The sequence below is a fragment of the Callospermophilus lateralis genome, chromosome 15 (assembly GCF_048772815.1).
Source record: "Callospermophilus lateralis isolate mCalLat2 chromosome 15, mCalLat2.hap1, whole genome shotgun sequence".
Classification (NCBI taxonomy): domain Eukaryota; kingdom Metazoa; phylum Chordata; class Mammalia; order Rodentia; family Sciuridae; genus Callospermophilus; species Callospermophilus lateralis.
The window spans coordinates 86,820,572-86,847,509 of record NC_135319.1 but is presented as its reverse complement, the minus strand read 5'-3'; the positions used below and the strand labels follow the sequence as shown (position 1 = coordinate 86,847,509).

The following is a 26,938-nucleotide window of genomic DNA, read 5'->3' as shown; positions in this document are numbered from 1 at the left end:
GTGGAACTCATATCAAAGCGGCACCGAGATTTTACTTAAAAACAATTTGCTCCATGTCAGCCATGATTTCTGACACCTGAATTTGAAAGTCCTCTGGGTGGGCCCAACGCCATCTCCATAACAGGGCATGTGTTTGCTTGGAGAGAACAGAGGAAAGACGGCTGCATGTGTGGCCACAGAACAAGGTTCCACACGCCCTTACGGGAGGGGATTTCCTCCTTGCTGTTTCCATAGAACCTTCCCTGTGTTTGCTTAAACCTGCTGCACGCTCTGGTCTGACAGATGTGTGGCCCAGAGCCTTCCTGGCAGACGCTTGCACAACTCACCCTCTTTAACAGCAACCTGCACTGGGTCCCCCCATGCAATTACTCGAGTACATAAACCTCACTGAAAGGCAGGCTTTTCTTGGGAGCTAATAAATAAGCCCCAAAGCCACAACATGTGTAAGACCTAGAAAAATGGCATCATCATCTATTGGGAATTGTGAACCCTGCAAAAACAGCTCATTGTATTTTCAGAAAAAGCTTTTTGTTAAAAAAAATAATAATAAAGAACAAAAATCACCAAGTGGAGTCTATATGGAAAAAGCAATCTCGTCTGAGATTCTAGGGCAGGTCTCATTGCTGCATTAATCCTTCTTCACAGATTTTATGTAAGAGGCATTATTTGCAGGAGAACAAGACAGGGTTTTAAAGAACCCCGGTCTCCTCCAGGGTCCCCATCTGCAGTTATAATCCTCTGATTGTGACCTCTGAATTAGTTGCCTTGGATGCTGAGCAGAAGTTACCACCTCAGGGTGGTAATAGCTTCTGAGGGGAAGGATGAAACCTTCAGCAGTAAACAGAAAAGTGGGGGAAAACACCCTCAGGAGCCACCCTTCACACCTGGGCCAGCACTCTACAGTTTAGGAAGCACTTTTCTGATTGCTTTAAGGAACAGGGTGCTGGCCTCTGGCCATGGGAACATGGGCAGGCGGAAGACTGCAGATTCATTTCTGTCCTTCGGACCTCAGTTCCCTGGGAGGCTAGGCTTGGTGTTCTAAGAGCCCGAGCCAGTTTTCCAGTTTCGGGTCTTTCCATTTACCACGCTGTCTGCAGCCCAGAGTTGGGGGAAATCCTCCATTGGAGCCATCCTTTGCCGCGGGGTCGTCCAGGTGGCTCCCTAGAGCAGCCGCCTTGGGGTCACTGCAGCAGGCAGTGCCGCTCCAGGTCCCGCAGAGCCTTACCTCCACCCAGAAGCAATACACTGGGCCAAGGAGCCAGACCAGCCTTCACACGATGCAAAAATACAACAGAGGGCGCCGAACCCACCAGCGCCATGGCCTTGAATATCAATGTATGGGCTGGCTCCAGACCGCCAAGTTCCTTAAAAATGTCTCTGGCGGGGGGTCCCTGCCAGACTTTCGGTTTGCTATTTGCAACCACCACATCACACAAACAGTGTTTACTTGGAAGGGGAGGGGGCGGAGACCAAACCCACCGCTTGGCGCACACGCCTTGATCTCACATTCCAGACTCGAGCTGATGTGTGTCAGCGCGACATGGGGCGGGGGGGAGGGTTCTATTCGGATGTTTCATTCGCCATCTGCACGTCACTCCCAAACTTTTCCTCCCTGCGCTCTGGGAGTCAGGTTGACGCTCCCTGGATGCGGGGCTCCAAGCGCGGTGCTGGGCGCGCTCCCGCGGAGCTGGAGCTGCAGAGGAGGCTTCCGGGAGGATCTCGGGCTTTTCAGGTACAAGTTGGGTGCTAGGTGCCGGGGTGGGGGCGGCCAGGAGCGGCGGGCGAAGGTATGGCTTCGGGCTCAAGGCTCCGGCACCCCTCTGCGGGTTCGGGCTGGGCAGCGCCGGCGGCGGCCTGGACTGGGCGTTCGGAGTCCGGGCGGCGGAGGCTGCGCGCAGTCTCACTCCCCTCGGCGCTCCCGGCGCGGAGGCGGCGGCGGCCCAGGCAGACAATGAACTTGCGAGCGCGCGGAGCCGAGGCAGATTTGGGCCCCGCGCCGCTTGGCCTGGCCTCCCCGAAGCTTCTGCGATCCCCAGCGGGAGGCGTCTCCCCGCCACTGGTGTTGGCCGCGCTCCGGGAGCCCAGTGCGCTTGGGGACCCTGCGGGAAGGGCTGCCTGTTGGCTGCGCCGGGGCTCACACGCCCCCTCCCTACCCCCGAGAGGATGTGGCCGGAGCTAGGGGACTGGGGACCTGGCGGTGGCGTGGTGGCGCTGTGTATAGCTGGAGGCTGGTGGAGGGCGCAAGCTGCGGGGCACGCACTGGCCGGCTGTCCGGCTGAACCACCCTCCCCAGGAGCAGGAATCGGGGCGCTCCTGCGCTGCCACCGTCTGGGACTTGCAGAGGACCGACGGACGGACAGAAGAGTGATTTCACGGTGCAAGCGCGCCCTGGATAGTGTCGGGGACTGAATTCCCCCGGCCGTGCGCTCCTCACCCCCAATCCCGCTCCCAGTACACTTCGGGGAAGTTTCCCGGCGCGGCCCAGGGCAGGTAGGTAGGCGTGGGCTACTCTCTCTCGGAGCTCCGGCTCGGAGCCGCCTTCAGAATCTCTGCTCGTCTTGCAGCCACTCCGGGCGGGAAGGCGGAGGGTGTTTGGCGCCGACACTCCTGGGAGAGGGGACCGCGAGGACCGGCCTGGGAGACGATGAGGGCGCATCTGAGCCCCGCGCGGCCTGAACTTTTGCTCCCGCCTTTCCCCCCCGCCCCCGCCCTTCGTCCCCGGTTCTCTTCCCGCGCCCCGCAGCGTCTCCGGAGGCGGCGTGACTCGGGAGTAGCCGGCGCTTCTCCGCCTCCTCGGCCAGTCTGGGCGCGGCGAACCGAGCGAGGAGGTCGGAGCCGCGCTGTGGGGCGGCAGCTCGGAGCCGGGGCTGCAGGCGGCGAGTCGGGAAGGCAGCGGCCCCGGCGCGGGGGCGACGCTGACAATTGTGATGGAGAGCTAGTCCGTTGGGCTGTGCCTGCCAGGGCGAGAGGACGCGGTGACTGAGGGTGCCTGGTGGCGGGTCGTGGCGCAGTGGACCCGGCGGAGCTCCTGGGATCGCGGAGGAGGCGCCGAGGTGGAGGGAGCCCGGCCTTCCCGGGAATGAATGGAGAGCTGGGGAAGCGCCTTCCGACTCCCGCTCTGGGAGAACCTACTGGCCGACGCGCGCGCGAGTGTGGTGTTTGGGATTCGGAGCCGCCTGGGTCCAGGCACCGCAGTTTGACTGCCGGGTCGCTGTCTGGGTGCCCACGTTGCTTACCGGGGAGAGGCTGGCGTTGCTGGAACAGCGGGTGTAGATGCCCAAGGCTCGGTTGCCCAAGAAGGTAGCGAGGCTGGGGGCTGGGACCGGCGCCTGCGGGAGGGGGGCTTCCCGGTCTCCCGACGGGTGCGAGTTCCCCGTAACAGCTGGGCTTCGTCGCCATGTTCTCCGTGGGTAAGTTAATGGTATGGGGCTTTCCAGAATGAAGTTGTGGCTCCAGGAGATCTCGATAAAGCCTGTGGACAGCATTTGGGGTGGGGGTGGGTGGGGGGGCTGGCTGCCCCCAGCCCCTTTATCAGTATGATTCCTGTATGGTGTGGTCTCTGCTCTGGCTTAGGGTAGCCACCTGAAAAGGCCCACCCTGAGGTTGCCCAGGAGGAAACAGGCCTAGAGATTCGCTCAAAGTTTCTCTTGGACCCTCCCTTACCATTCTCCACCCAGAGCTTTCTCAACCCCCCTTCTACCACCACAGCAGTGGAAAATAAGGCACCTTTCCTCTCAGAACAGGTCACTTTCTGATGTTCACAAGTGCAGCACAACCAGGATCTCTTGATTGATACATGAAGGCACACAGATCGGATTTTGTTCAAAATAGCATGAAATAAAAATGCCTTTTAATTAGGTAGTTTTTTTTTTTTTTTTTTTACCAAACAAGTTTTTCTCCTCTCAAACAGATGAAGAACTGGGAGGAATTTTTTTCCTTACCTCCTGGATGAGAAAACGGAGCCTGTTTTCTCTATCAGGCCACAGGTGAGCATGAGGAGGAGCTGCAGGGCCAGTCTTCCCTCCCACCAACGTCCCTCTTCCTGGGGCAGAAGTTTCAGGGGTCTCTTAAGGCAGACTGAATGGTGTCCTTCTCCCTGTGGGCAGTGACTGATGGGGCCAGCGAGTGGCATTCAAGGTATCATGGTAGGGAGGCTGGTCTGCCTTGTTCTTCTTTGATGGTTAAAGCACGTGACCCCTGGACCTCTGTCCTGGCCAGATCTAGCATGGTTACCATGGCTGCTGTTTCCACCCACACCTTTCTCCCCTAAAGGTGAGGTGTCAGAAGAGCCTCTTGGCGTTCCCCATGTCTGAGAGAGAGAGAGAGAGAGAGAGAGAAGGCCCTGCCTGGGGAAGAAGGGATGTTTCAGGGAAGGTCGGGCAGGTGGAAGCAGACTCTGCTTATTGGTGACTTGAGAAGAAGCAGGAAAATAACCCCAACTGAGCCCCAGAGCCGGACAGTGGGGCTGCATGAGGGGGATCTATAGATCATTGGGCTGAGGCAGCTACGGTTCAGGGGGCTGGAGAAGGCTGGCAGGGAGGTTTCTTGAACAGGCCAGTGCATGTCCGCTCACAGGGGACACCCTCCACTCAGCTCCAGCCAGTTGGGAGAAAGCAGAGTTTACAGGTCTTGTCAATTTTCAGTACCATTCCCAGGCCTCCATACTGAGATATGGTCTCAAATTCAAGAAGTATGGGAGAAGGGCAGGGGCGAGAGCCCTTCCCAGAGTCTAGAGCTTGACATTGGGCCCTGTGTATGTATCAGGAGGGTGTCATATGGTATAGAGGCAGGACGCACTACTTGACAGAGGAATCACCCCCCCACCCCCGCCGGCCAGGTGACTGAGAATTGAAGGCTGCCTGTCATGCTGGTGGCTGGTGGGATGGGAGGTCTCCATTGGGTTCATGGGCAAGCCTGCATGTCGGGTCTTCAGTAGTTAATCCACGAACCCCATTGGGTGGACCGCAAGACTCTGCACAAAGCCTCTCATATAATTTCATTCCATCACATGGATCTCATGGTTGAACTTCTGGGGAGGATACTGTGAGGATAAGATAAAAAGGGACCCAGCATTCATGGGAGCATTCAGCATGGGATAACCATCACCTGGGGTATGCACCTTTCCTGTTTAGCACCATGGGGGACTTAGCATCAGACAGATGAGTGGCCCCTGAGTTGCAGTTAGACCTGGAGGGACAAAGCTGAGAAGAAGGATAAGGACAAAGCACAGAAAGGTTCGGGAGAAGGTGGGTTGAGTGGAGGGGTCTCCCTTGCCACACGTAGGAGCGAAGGCTCAGAACAGCAGAGCGACTTGCCCAGGTTCACACAGCTGATAACAGAAGGCCAGCCCCAGGTCCAGGTCCCCCTCTTAGACCTGCCCCCTCAGCACTGCTCCCAGATGAACTGATGCTCCCTGTAGTTGGGAGCTGACCATCTTCTTCTCCATACTTCCTGACCCCTCCCTTCCTCAGGGCCTCAGCAGGCACAGGATGGCAGAGGTGCCTCCTGAAGGCCATTTATGGAAGAGAGTTGTCTTAAATTTCTAAAAGAAACTACTTTTAAAAGTCATAGTTGGCTTGAGAGTGTCATTCCTTTGAGCAATCAGCCAGGGGACATGTCTTTAGCACTGTGATTTAGAAGTGACTCTTTCAGTCAGTGGTGAGAACTTTGCAACCCCTCTCCCCTCTGCTCTGTAATTGGGGAGCTCAGGTAGGATATTGTTACTTCAAAGGGTAACTTTGTTCCCATGCAGTGAATAAAGAGATCATGTTCCTGCAGCTGGCTAAGTACCAGACAGGGTTTGGACTTGCATGATGTACTTCTTTATTGTTCTCAAGTATTAGGGTCTGATTTCACTACTGAGATGGCTTCCCTTTAAAAACAAAGTGCCAGGGACAAAGTATGTGTATGGATGTGTAGACCTGTGTCCCCACAGACGCGACGAGGCAGAAACGTGGTGGCTCCCTACATGGCATGTCCAGTCTCAACATCCAGGAGGAGAGGTAAAGGGCTTGTGTGGGTTCGGACCAGCATAGAATTTTTTTTCTTTAATATGAAAGTGGAGAAGGAAGGTGGTTGATAATAATAGCAGTCACTAACTGTGTCCCTTCAAGTTCACAGCTGGCCTTGTGCTGGGCAGGTCTCATGGGTGTATCCCCTTGCCTCCTAAGCTTAGAGGGCTGTGAGGCTGCTGTGGCCCTCCAGAGGTGCAGGAGGAAGGAGCAAGGGCTGACAGCAGAGGCAGGTGGGAATGGGGATGGGTGGGAGGAGAATAATGATCGTGGCTCCAGAAGGAAAAGGCAGGCGTGAATCAGCAAGCAGGGAGGTGGGGAGAGGTGGGAGTGGAAAGCTGTTTCTCATCTTTGCAGGATTCCAAGGAATATGGAGGAAAGGGAGCCCAGGGTGGCTGCTGTTTGCAGCAGCGACCTGCAGGGTTATGTGTTCCCCCTCAGTGCAGCCCTGGGCAGGTGCACAGGGGCCGAGAGGCAGCACTTAGCACGCAGTAGCACAGCACTCAGCTCAGTGGGCGAGGCTGAACTTGTGCAAGTCAGAATTATATAATGCTGCTTATAGGCGCCTTGGAGGGGCCTTGGGAAAGTGGGAGCTAGTTGGCAACCTGGAGATTGGAGTCCTCTGGGACGGCTTCACTACCCTCTGGCTCTCATGCCGGTGTGCCATAAAAGAGTGAAGTCCTGCCAGGTACTTGACACAGTACCTGGTATACAATAAGTGCTCAGTAAACATTGATTCTTGTGGTATTCTGTAGCTCTGGAGCTCATAACCAGGGATGGAAGAATGTCTTCGAGTTTCCAATTACATGCCAAATTATCTGTCTATGTATCTAACTCTCGTAGGGGATGGAGAGCTGACCCGTCTCAACATCCAGGAGGAGAGGTAAAGAGATATTCTATCTCAAGAAGCATGAGGCCAGACGTTGGTTTGGGCTAGCATAGAATTTTGCTTGTTGCCTTTTTTGGGCTGCCTTGGATTCAGCTGGGGTTCTCAGGCTGGTTGCTTTACCTTTCTGGGCTGTCTCCTCACCTGGGACTCTCGCCCTGTGCTCCTGGCCTAGGGCTACGCCTAGGGAAACGTGCACACCCTGCAGATGGCTGCTGCAAACACAGAGGAGCACCACCCCTTTCCTCCACATCCCTTGGAGCTCTGCAAAGATGAGAAGCTGTCCGAGGCTGGGGTTAGGCTGACCGTGCTCCTGTTTGATGCAGAGGAGAGCAGTCAGCTTTTCGTGGTGATGTGCTGGCGTGGCTCACTTGGGTGTCATATCTTGAGTCCCTCTCTAAGCTTCAAAGGGTCCTGAGCGGGGGTGTTGGGCCTCCTGGCCAGGGCAGGCACTCCTGACACCTGTGTTTCATTTCTAGATCTCATCCTGGGCTGGGCCTTTTAGGTTTGTGAGGAAAGTAAGGCTGGCAGATCCTCAAAAGCAGAGGTGTCATTATAATGGAAACTTGGACACTTTCCAGAATTGTGTTTGTGGTGAAAATATTGAAACAGGCAGCCCCGTTCCTGGTGCCTGGAAAGTACCCCAACATGGGCAAATAATTAGGTGCAGGTGGACCCAATTATGCTTTTCCTACACTGTGTTGGAACCTGGGGGTCCAACATTTTCTCTTGAAATGGAATGTATGCCTGCTGGGCCATTTTGCTCCCTGTGCTCAAAAAGATAGTGGAGTGGCTGCCAGGAAGGAAGACGGGCCAGCACGGAGCTCTGTCCTGGTTTTTTTTTTTGTCCTTGTAGGTAGCTGCCCTGTGGGTCTGGGCCCCTGGCACCTTTGCCCTGAGATCTGAACCTGCGTTTCAGAGAAGGAAAGATGGAGAAGTGGAGGTGCACTGTGAATCTCGCCCTCATTGAAAGGGGAATGGCAGCCTGTCTGCCCTCTGGTCATGCCTGCAAGCCTCTCCACGCTTTCCCTCAGCCAGCATTTTGCATTTCCCTTCAGCAAGGTTTGGGGCAGATGTCCTTCTAACCAGGGTTGGATCCTGTGTGCACTCAGAGGGGCCACCTAGGTCATGATTTGGGCTTGAGTCTAATCCTGGACAAGTGGCTTCATCTTGTGCTTTGGTTTCCTCATCTATAAAATGGGATGAACTCTACTTGGTGGGGTGGTTAAGTACTAGATATGGTATGCTTAAGGGTTCAGGGGAGCTCTCCAAATCCTCCCACTGTGTTGGCCCAGTTCTGAACCTGCAGAGAGCCAGCTGAGGAGGAAGACAGGCAGAGATAGATCCAGTGTGATGTTGGCTCCTGATGGAAGCCGTGGGAGCAGCTGGATCCCACAGTCTCTCCAGGGTAGGCCCCTTTGTCCACTGGGCGACCGGCAGGGGAAGGGCTTGCTTGTAGTGGGGAACTCCCTCACCATGCCTGGGAAGGTGAAGACACCACCAGGCATAGACACCTAGAGAGTTTGCACCGTCAGCCCCCTCCCGCTGCCGGGAAGCTGAGAAGTGCCGAGCCCAGTGCCTGGTCCCTGGCGCGGGTTGATCAATGGCGTCTCTCAGGTGTGCCGTGGGTAGGGCAGCCAGGGCGTACACAGTGTGTCAACTCCGTGTCCTCATCTGCTGTGGGAAATTATCTGGCTTTAAATTAAAGAAGATTGTTTCTCCTTGGCAGTCTGGACGGATTAGTCAAATCAGATAACGATCCCGATTATGTGGCCCTCAAGGCTGCATTCGAACTTGATTACAGTTTACCTGGAGGGAGCTAATGGCTGACTGCCACCCAGGAACCTTTTCTGCCCCTTTGGCCTCCCCCCCCCCCCCACCTGGCCTGCATTTCTGCTAGATTGGGCCGTGTTGGCAGTGAGTTCTCTGATCAGCTGGGCCTGGACCTGGCTGCATTTGGGTCCCCCGTCCCCTCATTGTGAACCCCAGCATCGCTGCCTTGCTCCGAGGGTGACCTTCCTCCCTGGGCGTCTGCAGTTCCACTCTGCTGTAGCTTTCATCCCTGAGCCTGTCCCACAGGGTACTGTGTTCCCGTTTCCTGGGTGCAGCCTGCTCGCCTGGCCTGGTGGACCTCGCTGCACCAAGGATGGTGTCCGAGCTCGCCTCGTATTTGCACAGCTGGCCACTTCTAGGTGCAAGTGTGTCATTTACTGACTGGACTCATCCATCAAAAATGGTCCTTCCAAAGGCTGGTTCTCCTGGAGAGTCTCTGGTGTACCCAGAAAACAGGAGCCCTGGGTGTGGGAGCTGCACGGAGAGTTAACACTTGCCATTAAACTTCTAGAGGAGGCCAGAGCCTAGTGTAATGACCTTGGACTTCCTGGCGTCAGGTTTTGGGGCTATTAAAAGGCAGTAACCACAGCTTTTTTGTGTCTTGAGAGTCTAAGGGAAAAATACTGTGGAAATTTGGTTCGTGTTTCAAGAATAGGAACAGGAGCCATCTACTGGGGCCAGAGGTGGGGCTCTTCGCATTTCTTATAGCTGGTCTAAATAGCTTGTCTTTATGCTCCAGGCTTCTTTGTTTGGAATGTAAATATTTGCATTACAAATACAAAGTATGTCCTGGTATGTATTTTTAGTGACCATAATTTCTAAACCCCAAATCAGACTATTGGTCTACAGAGGATTATTTTCTCCTGATTTGTGAACCTGTTTATATAAAGAGACTTCCAAATGTACACACACCAAACCATGTTTGCTTTGTGCACATGAGGGGTCTCCAGGGTGCCTGGGAATCTGGGCGAGCGGGGGTGTTTCTCAGCCTCCATGCTGATCCTTCTGTGTTAAGTCACGCCAGTGCAGGGGATTGGGGGTCCTCAGGTGACTCCTCTGCCCGGTTTCTTAGACATCTAGGAGAGGCTTGGCTGCGCTGGCTGACCTCTGTGCTCCTTCTCAGAGCTGCTGCTGCTGCTCTTGGAAGAAGCGGAGGAGAAGGTGTCAGGGCGCTTTCTGTGGCCAGGAGGTGTTCTCCCTGCCGGGCCAGTGTTGATCTGCGGGGGCCTCTGTGTGCCTCTTCCTTCGTCAGATTCTCAGATCTGTCAAAGGCTAGCGCCCGTCTGCCTGCTCTCTGGGTGGGAGACCAGGATCTGCCCTCTGCCCTGTACTGGGATGGGATTCCTGAGACTCTCTGCGAGGCCCTGGCTGGAAACCATAGCTGGGTGAAAAATGGCTTCCCTCCATCCTTCTGGGTTCCTTGACTAGGACACACATTACATTGACATAAGACTGATGAACAGGAGAAAGAACATATTCAATCACACACACACACAGAGTCTCACAGAATAGGAGAGTGGAAGAAGAGTGGGGGTGACAGGGGGGTCCGGGGGCTTCTGGGGGTGGCCACAGGTCGTGGGAGGGTGAACAATGGTTGTCTTGTTATGCAGATGAAGTCTCTCAGGTCATCCAAGTGGTCCCCCCAGAGGCCCTCAGAAGAATAGGTTAGAGTGTCAGGGTGCTGTGTAACCTCTGGCCTCCGCTTTCCTGATCCCAGTTAATCTTCCCTGCTGGTGACAGCCAGGGAGGGGGCTCATGGCATTGAGTTTCTGTTGGAGGATACTCTTTAGGCAGATAAAGGGCTTAGAGAAAGCCTCAGCCTGCATCTTCTTCCCCAAGTGGCCTCAGTTCAAAGGAATCAGCATACAAAGTGGAATATTTGGGTGCTATTTGCTGAATTCCTCAAAACCCTCTGTCCTGTGGGGGCATGGCGGTGTGCACCTTTAGCCCCAGACACTTGGGAGGCTGAGGCAGGAGGATCACTTGATCCTAGGAGTTTGAGACCAGCCTGGGCAAAAATAGAAACAAAAGCCAAACCCTCTGGCCCAGAGGTTCAAAGGAGAAGGCTGGGGCACTGGAGTTCAGCTGGCTTGACTGGGGAGGGGTGATCTGGCCCTCTACCTGCAGCCTCCGTCTCATCATAGACTGAAGGGCAAATGAGAGCCAGGATCCTGGCAAGGGATCCCCAGGACCCCTGCACCTAGCTCTGGCCCCCAGCAGAAGCTAGAACCAAGGGCCACCAATGTTCTTGCCTCCCAGTTGCCCATGTCCCTTTGCCTGGTTGGGGACAGTTCCTTCTCCATCCCACTGAAAGCTGGTGACTTAAGACCAGGGATCCCATCTTTCCTTCCCCATCACTACCTTGTGACCATCATGGTGTCCTGAGTAGAGAAGTGTCCAGCATTTTTCTTGCAAACCTTTCTCTCGCTGGGGTCCCAGGATGCTGAGCTCCACTCAGAAGAGGAAGGGCAGCAGGGTAAGGGTCCAAGGGGAGAGGAATGATGAGATCTGAATTCGAGGGTCACCTCGGGCCGCCCACTGTCGAGCATGGAACGGCTCCTGTTTGGTCCAGTGGACACACCTTCTCTGAAGGACATATTACACGGGCCTGGAAGTGGGGCCTGAGGAAGGGGGCCATCTTCCCGAGTGTTCTGGGTGTTGCTCACCGTGGGGACACGTCATTTTCTTCCCTGTGGTTACCTTTAACCTGAGGAACGATGGTGTGGCCCTCCTTATTGTCTGTCACGGATTTTGATAAAGATCATATGTTCCAGAAAGGCCCATCCAGTGCCACACTGGGCCAGTAACCAAGTGCATTATACTGAAAGTCCGAGGAAAGAGCTGGAGGGGACAAATGTCGTGCCCATTCATGAGAATGGCATCAGCCTGACATTTTGTGTCATCCTAACTCTAAGAAGCTATTTATACCGACTCGACAGCAGTTTGGGTGAGAAATGAGATGGGGGAGGCCATGCAGAGGAGGAGGGCAGGAGCGAGTGGATGTGATCTCCCCACCAGAAGCGTCTTTCAGGCCAAGAAGATCATTTGCTCGTGTGTTGGCCTCTGGGCATCCATGGGTCCTTTGCCTCGGGCACCATTTAGCTCAGAATAAAAAATGATGTATTCGAAGCAGACGTACCTCCAGTTGCCATCTGAGTGGGTAGAAAATAAATTTGCTCTCAGCTGTTCAAACTGAAACAAATCAATAGAAAAATGCCAGTCTGCCCAGTTTTGAGTCAGTGATTTTTTGGTTCATAGGAGGAAGACCCGCCCGCTGAAAACCACCTTTGGATCCACCAGGAAGCTGTGGAACTGGCTAGTTTCTGTATAAAAGCAAGACTGTCCTCTGATTTGCTTTAAAAATCACACAAGAGACTTTCTAAGCCCGTTCAACCTGTTCTTCCTTAAGCAGCTTTATTGAGATATGATTCACGGGCTGGACAATAGACTCATTTAAAGCTTGCAATTCAATGGGTTTTGTATGTTCATGGAGATGTGCATTATATCACCACAGCCAATTTTAGAGCATTTCATCTGCTCAAAAAGAAACCCTGTATCGTTTAGCTCATACTCTCCCAAATCCTCATTCCTCCACCCCTGCTCCCTAGTCCCAGGCAACCACAGATCTCCTTACAGCCTCTGCCAATCCCAGTTCCTCCATGCTGGACCTTCATGGGAACAGAATCGTGTAGAATGTGGTCTTTTGTGACTCAGTTTCTTTTACTTTACTTGGATAAGCTGGTTATCCATGTGGCACAGGTGTACTCCACTCCCTTTTTATGACAGAGGCTGTAAGAGGAATAAATAATATTCCACAATATGGCTAGACCACAGTTTCCTTTATCCGTCTGTCCATTAGCAGTAGATGTTTGTGTTTGTCTCCACATTTTGGCTCTTATCCATGGGGCTGCGGGGAGTATCTGTGTAGAGGCTTTGTTTGTATGAACATGCTCCCGTTTCTAGGGTTATGATTTTTGAGAAGTTTTTCCTTTCTTCTCATAATAAGATTCTTTGATTTCTTTCTCTTTCCCTGATCCTAGAAAACTCTTGATTCCCACCTGGGGATCAAGATCTTGGCTGAGACACTGAGTAGTTGGAGTTTTAGAATTAGGAGCACCTCAGATGAACATAGCTCCAAGGCCTTTTATGGATGGGGAAACTGAGGCCCAGAGAGACCACACTTAGCCAGGCTTTTAGAGTCATAAGTGAGTGACTCTGAAGGTTCTGCTCAAGTTCTTAGTAAAACCCCCAGGCTGCTTCTTGACAGACCTAGAGCACAGGTCAAGGGTGGGACCGATGGTGGCCCTCTGCCCCAGCCCACTGGTCAGCCTTCCCTGACCTGACAAAGGCCAGAGAGTGTCTCATCCGCCCCCAGCTGCCAACAAGCACTGTAACTTGTGGCGCCAGCATCTTCTAGTTCTTCGTCCCCTGCAGCGATGGGAGGCCAACCGCTTATCCGGGGAGTAATTAAATTAGGAACCAATTCAGAGAATGAAATTTTATCTGATCTGGCCAAGCCCATAAACCAGGGGCTATGATGGTGACTCTAGGGTACATTATGAAGTTGTTTTTCAAAAAATTGTGCTGGGCTAAAAGCACTGGAAGAACTCTATGGGGACCACGCTGGACGCCTCCTGGAGCTGGGGCGACAGTCCTGGGGGCTTGGCTGTGTCCCCAGACCAGCCTTCCAAGTGCTTTGTTTTCAGGTCTCTCTCGGCCCTCACTAGCAGGTGACCTGTTGGTAGATGGATGCTCTGGGCTCAGGAGACGCGCTCAGGTGCAGCCCTCTCGGAAGTGGCTGGCAGGAGAGGGGTGAGAGCTGGCCCACACATGGTGCCCTGTGCCCAAGACTGCAGTACAAGACAGCACGTCTGACGTGGCCACAGGAAATCGGAAGGCAGGATGTCCTGTCACTCCTTAGAGGGGCAGATGTGCAGAGAAGCGCACAGCAGAGAGACCCGGTCCCTGCCAGTCTTGCGGAAGTTCCTAAGAAGTGCTCTGAGAGGTGGAAGATGGTGTCTGGGAAGGAAAAGCCTAACTCTGATGAAATGGAAAAGGTGAATAAAGTGCTCCTTGATTTGAGGAAGGAAGGCTTAATGGACCAGCTCAGGGAGGGAAGAAGGACCCTGAAAGGCCACCCTGTGGATGCTTCCTGCTCTGTTCAGAGTTCTCCCTGACACCAACCCACAGACCGGGGCATCTCTATGGAGATGTGACAAAGCAGCTGGGTGAGACGTGGAGTCACGTGAGTGACGGTGAGGAGCAGCGTGCACTCCCGAGGCTGCGGAGCGGAGGGGAGGCACCAGGAAGATGTGGCTGACTCTGGGTCAAAGGAAGTTTGACAATGTCAAGGGGCCAGCCAGTGTCACCTGGGGAAAGGTGGAAGAGGAAGAGGAAGGTGGATCAAAGCCTGTCTCCCAAGAAGATCCTCAGGGGTCAGTGTCAGTTCTGGTTGGCACCTAGTGTAATAAGAAGGAAGCGCGCGGCTGTCAGTCAGGGGCTGCGTTGGAACTCCCAGGGAGCCCTTTGGAACAAATTGCACATCCTCGGATCCCCAGAGGTGGATCACACTGTGTGCTCATGGGAAGAGAAGGTGCACAAGTCACAGATACTGGGGAACGGAGAGTCCTGCATGCCACGAGAGGAAGCATGTGACTGGGGGGGCTGGGGACAACCTCGTCAAACAGGTGACATCTCAGCTGATTAAGTGGGCTTGGATCATGAAAAGGTGCCACCAACTGAGTCTCTGCCAGAGGAGCAGCAGAGCCGAGATCCCCAGGGGGTTCCCCGTCGATGGCTGGGGTTTGGGAGAGACTATATTGTGGCACCCGTGGGTCAATTCTCTTCTGTTCTACGCCCTCCGAGTTGTCATCGCAGTTCTGCCATCTCACTGTTCCCCTGGGTGAAGGCTCTTGTCTGAGCCTGGCTGGCCGCAGCTGCTGCACTTTCAGAAGACAGGGACAGCCAGAAACAAAGGAAACCCCGGCGCCCTTGTCCTCTCTCGTGGGGTTTGACTTGTGAGCAGGAGCTATTTTTACAAAGGCACAAGCCTGAAGGGGAAATTTTGGGGTGGGCAGCTGAAACCACACACCCCAAAATAGGACTGAAAAAGGCATTGAAGTCCCAGAGGTGAACACAGGCTGCCAGCTTGAGTTTGGTGACAGTTTCAAGCAGCACAGTTCCCAGAGGCGGGACCCTTTGGAGAGAGACTTGACCTAGGAAACTCCTGGCTGGTCGGTCCCGTCCTTGAGCATCACTTACCTGCCCTGGATCCTTCTTGGGTGGAAATTCTTGTTCCTCTCCTTGCTGCCTCTGGGTGTCTTCATCAAGGACCTCAACCTCTTGAGGCTCCTGCGGGTGGTGGTCCATGTTGCAGTCAGCCTCTGCCTTCTTGGAAGCAGACTCCCAGGCTCCTTCCCTGCCCAGGTCCTGCAATCACCTGGGAGCTGTGGTCTCCGTGAGATAGCACTCTGGCCTCCTGGACCTCTGGAGGATGCTCTGGACCCTGTCTATACCTGGACACTGCAGACAGAATGTCCTGAGCCCGCATAAATGCCACATTAGCCTTCCCAGCATGGTGCCACATCCAGGCACCAGGAGAGGAGACCCTTTGGATGGGGACTACACATAGGAAACCATGGAAGTTTGGCCCCCTCCTTGAGCATCCTGGAAGCTGACGTTCTGCACCTCCTTAACAGACTGTTCCTATCTTATTTCCATACACTACAGCTCCCTCTAGTCCTCTCTGGACATCCTAGGGGGTACAGGAGCATTGCTTAGTTTTCCTGATGAATGTTTATCTGTAGTCAATAGCAATAATACACAGCTCTGTTTTATGTTGTTTATAATTAAATTTTTAAGCTGTGGACAAAACATAAATCTTCCTGTGTTTTAGAATCAGAAGATAAATCAAGAGATAAAAGGAAATAATTTTTTCCTAATAGTTGGATTTAGAATCATTCCAGATGTTCACCTAGCATCTCCTCCCAAGTCCGTGAGGCTGCACCACTGCCCCAAACTGTTTTGCCACGTGAAACCTCTCTGGGAGTCCCCTTAATCTTTTAGCACTCCAAAACACCACCTCATAATTTTGTTTTGACTTTTTATTTTGAAATAATTTCAGACTCACAGCTCTGCAAGAATAGTGCAGAGCTCCCGTGTGCCCTTGTCGTCAGTGACAGCCACTGGAATGCCATCTTCCTAGGACATCCCAGCCGGGAATTGATGCTGGCACAGTACCATCAACCAAGCTGCAGACTATACTCTATTGTCTCCTAATTTATTAAATCTGGGGATCCATGGGTGTTTGGAAGCATTTGAGAATTTCATAAATCTCTGCATTGTTTATCTTTTAGATTCTGTCTGGGTCCTTTCCAGTTGGCAGTCGGCTGCAGTTTCCATCAGACCAGCAAATACTGGGAGAGCAGGGCTCTGTGCATTTCATGGGGCTGCATGGTGCTTTGTTGTATTTGGTGCACACACGAGAACCTTCTTGCCTAGATGTGAGAGATTCTTGGAGGTGAGGGATGGAGGACAGCAGTTTGGTGTAGTACAACATAGGACAGGACCTGAGCAACTTGGTTCTGATCACAGTAACCAATTTGGGTATCCAGTACTTAGTGTGAGTTAGGCTTTACCTACTTTGTTTTGTTCAATGATCTCAGCAACATTTGAGGTGGATACAATTAACATTCCTTTTTTTTTTTTTTTTTTTGTACTGGGGATTGAATTCTGGACCCTGAGCTTCCTGGGCAAGCACTCCATCCCTGAGCTACATCTTCAGCCCTTTTTCTTTTCATGAGACAGGATCTTGCTCAGTTGCCAGACTGACCTTGAACTTATGATCCTCCCGTCTCAGCTGGGATTACAGGTGTTCCTGGCTTAACATCTGTTTTACAGAAGCAAAACTGGGTCCACCCTGCCCAAGTTCCTGCAGCTTGGTGGTGGAGTCAGGGCTTGAGCCGAGGCAGCCTGAAGTCAGAGACCACCAGTGCTTTCCTTATGGGGCTCCCTCCTTGGGTCAGGCCTGCACTCTTCTGGCTCTAGTTCTCATGACTGCTGTGTGTCCTGGGCCTTCTTGCCTGACTTTTCTGCTTCTCTGTCGTCCCATCTATGATGCAAGGGGCTTGTCTGAGAACATCTGCCACAACCCTTCCCTGTCAGTGCAGATTTCCTGGTGAAACGCTTTTACCCATGGAGCTGGAGATGCTCTAAGATGCAAGCCAAGTTTCTACCCCACACCTTGTAGGTGTTTTTAAGGTTGGGGAGGTTTTTGCAGCCTAATTAGATTTGATGGGAGCCTCAATTCCAAATGAATAGTGCTCTGGTGTATTTTAATTAAACCAACTACAAACTGATCTCTTCAAGACGCAAAATCCTTGCTGTACCCTGCACCCACATGCTTAGCTCCAGAGCCCAGGGTGCTGGTCCCACGTAGAGGACCTGTGCATGCCCCTCCCTGCCAGCCTCACGGGCAGCATTGATTGTGAGGGGCCCCCAGAATTGGACCGAGGGCTATATCTGTGTACACCTAATTGATTTTGCATTCTCCACCAAGGAAGGTTAAGAGGAAGCTTGTTTGTAAACGGCGTTTAAACTGTGCAGGCTTGGGGACGAGTTGTAAAAACTAACAGAGCAGGGCGCTGGCTGGAGGGCTTAATTTTCTCTTCAGGTTGCGGACTCTGCGAAGGTAAAGGTTTTCCCATTTATAGGGGCTGAGCTGCGAAAGAGCCTCGGCTCGTAAATTTCCCCGACGGCCTTGCTTGAGTGCTGTGAGATGGCCTGGACCCTGGGGATGAATGTGTAATCACATTAGCGTGATAAATCCAAGGAGGCCCCCGCAGTTTTTAGATCATCAGGCTGAGCTGCATTAGAGGAGACGCTGTTCGAGATCAGAGTTATGATAAACAGGCTCCCGGAAGCAGCATTCGCTAACCTCCTCTGGGCTTGCTGGGAGTGGAAGATTCCTGTTTCTCATTCTGAAATGCTCCTGGGGAGGTCCCTGCTCACCACGGGGGACAGAAACCCGAGGCCTGATCCCGGTTTCAGAATATTTGTTCTGCAGCTGTAACATACACCCTGGGTGTGTTCTCTCTCTCCCTTTAGTCCTGGTTATTTCACTCCTTTGGGCTCTCCGAGACGGGCCATGACCTTATCAGGACCCAATGCAACATGATAATGTGAGTCCTTTATTTAAAATAAGTAAGACTTTGAGAATGGGGACAGCAGGGCACTAAGCCAAGTAAGGGAGGGTCTGAGTGTGAGGCCCCCTGTGTGACTGCTGTCACTTTGGGACTGCAGGGTCCATGCCCATGCAGCGGGCTCTGGACCTTGCCTGATGCTGACCTGGAGTGACTTGGTGCACAGCACCTGGGGAAGGGACTGGAAGCCTCTGAAGGCAGGGCCTGCGGCAGCTGCTCCTGCCTGTTCCGTGCCCTGGGAGTCTGGCAGGACACCTGGCTAAGTGCACCCTCAGGAGGTATTTGTGGAGCTGAATCCACCCATACAGTGCTTCTGCTGGTCTCTGCTGGGGCTTCTCCTGGCTCTCAGGTTCAGGAATCTGGAGCGAGTGACCTCCTGGCTGTTCAGAATGGACAGGATCAGAATTCTCTATTGAAAGTTGCTGTCTCGACAGTTCTGCTTTGAGAAGAGAAAACCTGAATACAAAACTCTTCCAGACTGTGTGTGTGTGTGTGTGTGTGTGTGTGTGTGTGTGTGTGAGAGAGAGAGAGAGAGAGAGAGAGAGACTGACTCTCAAGGCCGTGCGATTTTCCCCTGCAAAATAGAAAAGACTGTCAGTGACAATCCAGAGCTGAGCACAGCTGACGTGTGTCTCAGTCCCAAGAGGGGGAAGCCCGGCTCCGCTCAGCTCTTGATCTCTTTGATGTCTTCTGCGTGGTCCTCCGCCCTTCTTTGCCGAGAGGGAAGCCCTTGGAGAGGGCCGAGGATTTCAGGGACCACTGTAGGTCACCCTGCTTGTTTCTTGATCATGGAAACCAACTTGCAAAGTCGGGGAGGCCGGGAGAGGGGCACAGTGCATCTCAGAGATGAAGCAAGACCAGCTCAGGGCATCTCTCCCCCGGGGCAAGTGGCTGCAGAGCTTGGAAGGAACCGACTCCTTTGTGTTGAGTCTTTGTTCTCACCCAGTGTGGGGAGCCTGGACTTGCCCAAGCCCAGTGGGTGCCCTTTTCTTCTTGGAAGCCAGGAGAAGGCGAGAGTAGCATCCAGGGCTGGCTGCCAGAGAGGGACGTTTCCAGCCAAGGACGGCCAGACTTTTCAGGTTTTAAATAGGAACTGGGGATCTTGAATGAAGGTTAAAGTTACCTTTATGCTGGGGCGGTGGGGGTGGGACCTGGGGTGGACGCTCACTCAGAACGCATAGGTTGAGCTGCCTGGGTCAGCTGCTCCACAGCAGCCACGTGGGGACTGGTGAGCTGCCGCCAGGGTTTCTTCCTTTTGTCCTCAGTTTGTACAGAGGCCAGTGGACATGTGAGCTCTGAGGCAGCCAGGACTCTGTGCTCTGCCCTCATTGTCACAAGTTGATGGGTCTGAATGGGGCTGTGACAGTGGAAGAAAAAAAGGAACCATCCTTTAAACCTCCTGGCTTTGGAGAGAGAGCAGGGCAGGACCCCGAGCCGGGCAGGAAGCAGTGGTTCTGGGGCCACCTGGCCCCGTGGTGCAGGGAGAGGCAAACCTGTACTGTACCTGGTTGTGGGGGACAGTCCTCATTATCATGAAGTGCTCAGCCGGCCCTTCACTTATTCTGTATATAACAAGTAGAGCACCTGGATTCTCAAGAGAACACTGGTTTTATTTATCTTTTATGTTCCCTATCGAGACATTCATAATCCTTGTTTTTATTTGAAAAAAGAAAATAAGAGGCGGAAACCCCATAATACTTTTACCGACTGATGTAGGAGTCTGAGACAACTTGAATAATAAGTCTAGTTTAAGGCTATTGGGTAAGGAGTATTATGGGGGGGGGGGGTCCAAACTTCAGCAATACACAGGGGAAGGGATCCCATCTGTCCTGTTCACACTTGGTCTGTGTCCAGCACGGCTGCATCTCTTTGATGCCTTCTGCGTGGTCCTCTGCCCTTCTTTGCCAAGAGGGGAGCCCTTGGAGAGGGCCGAGGATTTCAGGGAGCACCGTAGGTCACCCTGCTTGTTTCTTGATCATGGAAACCAACTTGCAAAGTCAGTGGGTCTGTTAATGAATGAATGAATGAGGCTGATTCCTAGTAGGGCCTGTGAGTTGGCGTTCTGGGACAGTGGCCTCACATGGGAGGAAACTGTAAAGACAGAAGAAAAGCACACTGTCCTATTAGAGTCGCAGTGTCCTGAGCTTTACATAACTCAGCCAGTCTCTCCAAACCTGAGTGGTAGGCTGCATGATACCTGTTTAAAGAGAGGCAGATAGGGGCCCAGAGAGCTTGGTAGCAGGTCACCCAGTGAGCGGAGGCTAGACCAACGTGTGGCTGGAGGATTTGCACCAATGCTGTGCTCTGTTCTTTCTCTGTTATGGGAGGTACTGGGGAGGGGAGAGAATAACATTGACAGACAGCTAGGTGTTTGGGATGCCTTGGCGCCCCCTACTCTGAACCCTAACCCACAGAGGGGTGCAGACAGGGATCCAGATAGCGGTGGCTGTGGAAGGCAGGATGAGCTGTCTTGCCTGGCTGCGCCCTCATGGAGCTCAGAGCCTGGGGGAGCCCCTGTGGCAGCACTGAGTTCAGTGATGGCCTCATTTCAGTTGTGAGGAATGCCACCAAGGAGCGGCATGGGGTGGACCAGGTCTGCAAGCGAGCTTGTCCTGTTGATGTGGAAGGTGTGCCGTGGTGGGTGGAGTGCAGGGCACCTAGGCGGCTCTGAACCCAGGGAGCGACGGGGTGGGTGGTGGGTACTGGAAGGCCTCCCGGAGCAGAGCCCACAGACACTGTGAGATCTAAGAGGTGGATCGGGGGAACCTCAGGGAGATTTCACAGACCGGGAGTCGCCCAGACCTGTGGTTCTCTTGTTGAGGTTCAGAATGTGCCAGAAACCTTGTTCCTGGATGTTGGATTGATTTCTAGAGCTGGCGGATCCCTTGCACTGCCCCTCACTGCCCTCACAGTTGTGCCCCCAGCAGTTGAGGGCGTGTCACTTTTAGTGCCCCTGCCCACTGCTGTGCGCGGGAGCTGGGCCTCCTCAGCCACATTTAGACGCCAGGAATTGACTCATTCTCTTTCTCTTTTGGGGAGAATTTGAGAAATTTAAGAAATTATCTGGAAGCAACTTGCAGATTGGAAACTTTCCATGGCAACAGTGTCTTCCTGGCCCCGGGGTCCCTGACTCTGCAGAGTGACAGAGAATCCTGGAGTGAGATGGCAGACGCCCTCTGTGGGGTGCAGCAGGCCTGCCTGGGCCGGCTGTGGACTGCACCCCTGTCTATCCCGAGGAAGCCTCCTATGGACAGAGGTGCGAAAGAATACAGCCCTTTAAAGCCTCACCTGGGACCTCTCCCGCCCTTGTGTGCCCTGCCTGCAGGTGGCTGCCGTGTGGAGCGGGCGCGGGGCCTCCTGATGGAATCCATGGAGGAGCCATTGAAACCCTGGAAACCCATCAAGCCTGGCAACTGGAGGTCGTAAAATAAGCCCCAAGTAGTTATGAGCTCTGCTGACTGATTTACAGTATGTGGACAGAGGAAGCTTTGGTTTGGCACCTCTGAAAGGAAATGGGCGGTGGTCCAAGGGAAGAACACTCACCTAATGGTCAAGGTGCAGGGCTGAGTGCATTGTCTGTGTTGGCCCATCATCTGGGGTGAACTTGACATGGGCCCTCCGTCTCTCTGTTTCTTATATGGCCGAAACTCAATACCACTATCTACCTTTCTTTGCTTTTGGACTGTTTTTAAATTTCAATAAAATATGCATAGAGTATCCATCCTATGTGTACAGCTTGATGGGTTTTCACCGGCAAAGTCACCTGTGCGGCCAGCACCTAGATCAGGCGTGTAAACAGCACCCAAGAGCCCCGCTTCCCCAGAGTGTGTTCAGTCACACCAGGACCTGCCCAGGCTTGTCCCTTTGATGTGCAGGAATTAAACAGGGCAGGGGCTGCACTGGGACTGGCTCTGCACCAGGCACTCTAGTCCTCTCCTTGGTCTCAGCAACCACTCTCCGCCCCTAGGGGGCCAGCCTTCCTCCTCCTCCCCTGCCCTCAGCCCCTGGTCCCTCTGTTACTAAGCACTTCCCACCCTGCCCCAGGATCCCCCCTTCCTGGCTGCCCTGGTCTAGCGGGTTCCTCTGTTTTTCGGCCTTTATGGACATGGAACCCCGTGGGCTGTCCCTTCACAGTGGCTTCTTTGCTCAACCCCCGTTTGTGAGGCTCCTCCCTGATGCTGCCTGTTCACTCTCAGAGCTGACGCTGTGTGACTCCAGTTCATGGTGGACACTAGGCTAGATTCCTGGTAGATATTGTGTGATTCCAGTTTGGGGGCTCTATAATCAGTCTGAAGGGACGTCCAGCTTGTGTCTTTTGAGAAGCACAGGACGTGTTTCTGCTGGGCACAGGCCCAGGAGTAGTGGATGGTCTGCGGTGGGAGTGCCCAGCTTCAGCGGGTACTGCCAGCTTTCCCGGGGGTCATGCCACTGTCCTCAGCAGTAGCCCAGAACTCTCCCGAGAGATGAAATAAGAGATGGGAAAATGAATGGTGAGATGGACTCCCCTTCATCCTTCGCCAAAGCGAAGAGCCCGAGGGTCGGCTGCTGAGTGGATAAACTGGGGAGTGTGTACGCAGAAGGTCCCCATGGTACCCTAGTCACATTTTCCTGAAAACCAGTCTGTGGCCCACCCTTGGATGGGGCTCTGAGAAGAGCCCAGAAGCAGCACTTTGGTCCCTGTGCTCTTTTGCATTGAAGAAAATTCTCCAGGCCAATCCTTGCGGTGACCGTGGCTGGCCGGCCTGTGGAGCTTTCTCTTGAGAGGATGTTGCAGGAAGCTGTCACCATGCTTCACGGCTCCGGCTCCGGCAAGAAAGCTTTTGATTTGCAGATCAATCCCGGGTCAGAAGTGACCTCTTCTGCACAGTCCCTTCTGAGCAGCTTGGCCAGCAGGCCCTTCCCCTGTTCTCGGTAGGGAGAGTGCTTTTCCTGCCTCCAAGGCTGTCCAGTGTGCCCAGCAGTCCAGAGCGGGAAGAGGTAGTTGGCATTTACTCAGTGTCTGGCAGTCCACAGCAGCTATGAGCACAGCCACATGGGCACCTGGTTACAGATAGGAAACGGAGAGAGAAAGCACTCTGCACTGTCCCACCTGGGGCTGTCGCCACCTGCCCTTCCTCTGCTTGCAGGGGCAGCAGGCCTGGGCAGGTGCTTCAGGGGATGCTGACATCAGCTTGGGGAAGCTGACTTTCCAGTGCCTTCTGCTGGGAGGGTGGCAGGAGCTCTCGCACCCCACACCCCTGAGCAACAGAACTTGTGTGATGCTGGAAAAGCCATGTACATGCACCGTCCTCCCTGAGATGCCAGCCACATGTGGCCGGGGAGCTCTTCAGATGTGATGAGCACAGCAAAGGAAGTGGAGTCTCACATTTTAACTTCATCTATCTATCTATCTATCTATCTATCTATCTATCTATCTATCTAATATACACAAATATACACACACACATTCTCAATTCAGTTATTGGAAGATTTAAGACTGTTTGGAGCAATTTGGGCACAAAGGAGTTGTGTAACTCCTTTCCTGACAAAGTTTTATGAAACCTAAATACAGATCAGGTACTTCTGATGAAAGTTTAGTATCCAGATTGAGATGCCTGTAAGTGTAAGATATTGGATTTTGAGAACTTCATGTGAAAAGAGGTAAAACTTTCATTGATAACTTTTGTGTTGATACATGTTGAATCATGGCTAGACTGGGCTGCATAAACACATGAAAGTTGACTTCTCCTGGACGTTCCTCTCAGGTGCGTGGCTCACATTGTTTCTGGCTGTGCTGTGAGTGTTCTCTGCTGGAATTCCACCAGGGAATTGGAGGAGGTGCAGGAGAGCCTCTGCCTCCCACCAAGTCCCTCACCTGGGAGTAGAGCTGGGGGCCGACTACCCACCTGGCTGTGCAGAGGGCCTCCAGGCTGCCCATGTTGGGTCCCTTGGGCGCTGGCTGGCCCATGGGTACTTGGTCAAAGAGGACTAATCCTCCAAGTCCAAGCTCTGTCCTTCTGCCACTCACCCCAGTTGCCCAATGCTTACAGCCAGGAAGAGAAAAGAGAGAGAGGGGCGTGTCTCACCCGGGCTGTGCCCAGACACTGGGTGGGACGCTGGAGTGGGCCATAACCAGCCTGGGTCAGGGGGAGAGCTCTGCCTTGAAATCCAAATGTAACTTAATTCTCCACCCAGGAGGGTAGAAAGCAGCCCCCAATACTAAGCAACAGAAATGAGGCCCCGGGAAATGAATTGGGTTTTATATCTGCTACTGCCTCTGCCTCCTGTGTCTGGAGGGGCAGGGGCGTCCTGCAGAGGCTGTGGTGGGCAGGGACTTGCCAGTGAGCACGCCAGCGTGTCGTCAGGCTCTGTCGGCGAACTTTCGGCCCACCTTACTGGCTTCTGAATGCAGCCTGGGATGGGCTCACTCGGAGCATGCTGTCTTAACCTAAGGGTCAAAAGTGGCCCTGGGAGTGGGGCCACTGACCTCCCTGACGTCACACCCCCTCTGAACATTTCTCTTAGGAGAGAGTCCCAAAGGACGGAGGCCGAGGATGGGCCTGGAATCTTGGGTCTACAGGGTGCTTTATTCTGAAACTCCTGGAGCAGGTTTTTCTTTTTCATCCAGGGACTTTCTTGGCCAACACTGTGGCCAGTACCCACCCCAGAGAGAAACCTTCAAATCTGTGGCAATCTTTTCTCTTTACAAACCACTCCCCTGACTGTCCTGTGTCCCTTGCTACTAAAACACTCTGGGCCATGTCACTGTTTCCACATGCCTCAGGCAGGAGAAGGGGCCACGAGTCCAGAGTCCTACAGCTAGTGGGGGACAGAGCTGAGCCTTAGATCCAGGAGCATGCCCTTCTCGGAGTGACTTCTTTACCCTTCTTTCATTCCACATTTAGTGCAACCTAACATACAAATCCTGGTTAATCAGGCAGTGAGAGAGGAGTCTGTGTCCCTTCTCAGGAGGACTAGGAGTCTGTGTCCCTTCTCAGCAGGACTTGTCCTGCTCTGGCCAGGACAAGCTGCCTGTCTGGGGAGGCCAGGTCTCAGACGGACCTCTGTTCCCAGTGTCCCTCACCAGGATCTCATACAGATGCCCTGGGCCTTGTTGATGAACCCTCTGCTCCACCTCCCCTGTTTAAATTCATGACTCAAATTTCTGCAACCTTAAACTTGGACTCTGCAGCCTGCTTTGGCCTTCCTCTGGCCCAGACCTGGCACAGTGTTCTCCTCGTTCATGCTGCCCACTTTGGGCCACCTGTGATGCTTGGTAACCTTGGTGTGACAGCACAGCCTGGGATGGGGACACCCTGAGACTTGCCAGAGACCCCAGACTTCCTCTTCCTCATGAGGACCAGCCCTCATGAGCCCTGCAGTGTTACTTTGTCACTGTGCCTTTGCACATTGTCATCATGCCACACTGCTGATGGGGGGATGGGAGAAGCCCCCCAAAGAGTGGCTAGCTGAGCTCTGGAAGGTTCCCGTGCTTCCTGGCCACGTGGTATTGATTTGTACTAGAGCGGAACCCGTAGCATTCAGCTGAACCACAGCTCTCTGTATTCTGGAATGCTCCAGAACGTGCAACTCAATGAGATGTTGGTCTGTGGGTGTTTATAACTTGGCCTAGTGAATCCTGAAGCTCGGGCTCACTGCCTCCTTGGGGAGGGCGCTGGGAGGGAGCTCAGTCCATAGGTGCCTGAGTGGTGGCGAGAGGCCAAGGGCTCACCTCCCTGGTCCTCTCCCACCCTTGCCTCCGCAGTGAGCCCAGAACATGCTCAGGCGCCCTCTGACACACGCTTCATGGCTGGCATGACCTCCTGGCTACCCTTTCTTTGTGTAAGAAAGAACAGCCACAAATGCCGTGAGACTGAACATTCTAATAAGAATGATCCTGTCTTTATCATTTGAATTTGTGTCTCTTACTAAAATTGAACATTTTGCAGTTATTCACGAGACAAGGTCTCCCTCTAAAAGAAACCGTCTCCTCTGTCTTTCTGATTTTTTTTTTTTCTTTTGTATTTGAGAGCAGGGACATTAAGACAGGTGATGAAAGAATTGTTTTCTAAGAGCACAGCGATGCTTCTCACAACTGCCTTTGAAGACATTCAAATGCATGTGTTTTGATCTCCTCTTTCTGGATTAGAATCCGGGGAATCACTTATTGCAACAGACAGTAAAGTAATTCATTTCTGGTGCCTGTCAGCAAGCCAGGCTTCTAGAAGAGCAGCCAGAGTAAAACCGAACTGCATGACGCAGAACACACCAGAGACTCACCCTGCCCCTCACTAGCCCCAGACCTGAGCAGGTGGTAATGGGGACGAGGGTGACAGTGAACATTATCGTCACGGAGACAGCTGCCAACTGTTCTGGCAATGATGGGGCGGCCGCTCCTGCAGTTTTGTTGGGCAGGTGTTATCATGCTCTCCTGCTTCAGGGCGAGGCGCCGAGGCACATTTAGGGATGAGAACCCCAGGCGTCTGGAGGACCCATGTCCTTGTCACCTTCACTTTGCTCCCGAGTGCTCAATGCATGAACCGCTTCAGGGTGGAGACCAGCTCTGCCATCACCAGCCTCTGCCTCTGTCCCTGAGAAGGAGAGGGCTTGGGCCAGCTATTCCCAGAATCAGCCAGATGCTTATTTTTTGCTTCAGTTAGTTCACTAATTGAGGCAAAGTTTGTGGGAGTTTTGACATTAAGTACCTGGATAATTGCCTCCGTGCATCACTTTCACTTGGCATGCTTAGCCGCAGCTCTTAATGAAATTTGAAAACCCAGCTCTACTTGGGGAAATGATATCACCTTCTGTTTCTAACTCTGTCCCCACATACTGGATGGCTAGGCTTCGAGTTTTAAGCTCAATTGCTCAACCCACAGAAGTGTCCAACGGCCCTGTTCGGTGGAATAGAAAGTCAGCTTTGCTTTTGGGCAGATTGCCTGACTCTGGTCCTTAACTGGGAAAAGAGGGCTCCAATAAGACTGTCTCCCGGGTGCCTCATTCTGATCTGGGCTTCTATGCAACTTCCA

At 53.2% G+C, this 26,938-nt stretch overlaps 1 protein-coding gene across 3 annotated transcripts in view; it reads left to right on the top strand.

Annotated features, from left to right (window-relative positions):
• Positions 1–1,624: 1,624 nt before the first annotated feature.
• The window catches only part of Chst15 (carbohydrate sulfotransferase 15), a 71,404-nt gene continuing 46,090 nt past the window's right edge, over positions 1,625–26,938 (top strand). The window contains exon 1 of one of the 3 annotated variants that reach the window (XM_077105432.1): positions 1,625–1,732. The gene's annotated coding sequence lies outside the window, so the exon portion shown is untranslated. Of the gene's footprint in view, positions 1,733–2,216; positions 2,491–3,296; positions 3,411–26,938 lie in introns of those variants that run through there. The other 2 variants (XM_077105431.1, XM_077105433.1) reach the window with 2 other exon arrangements.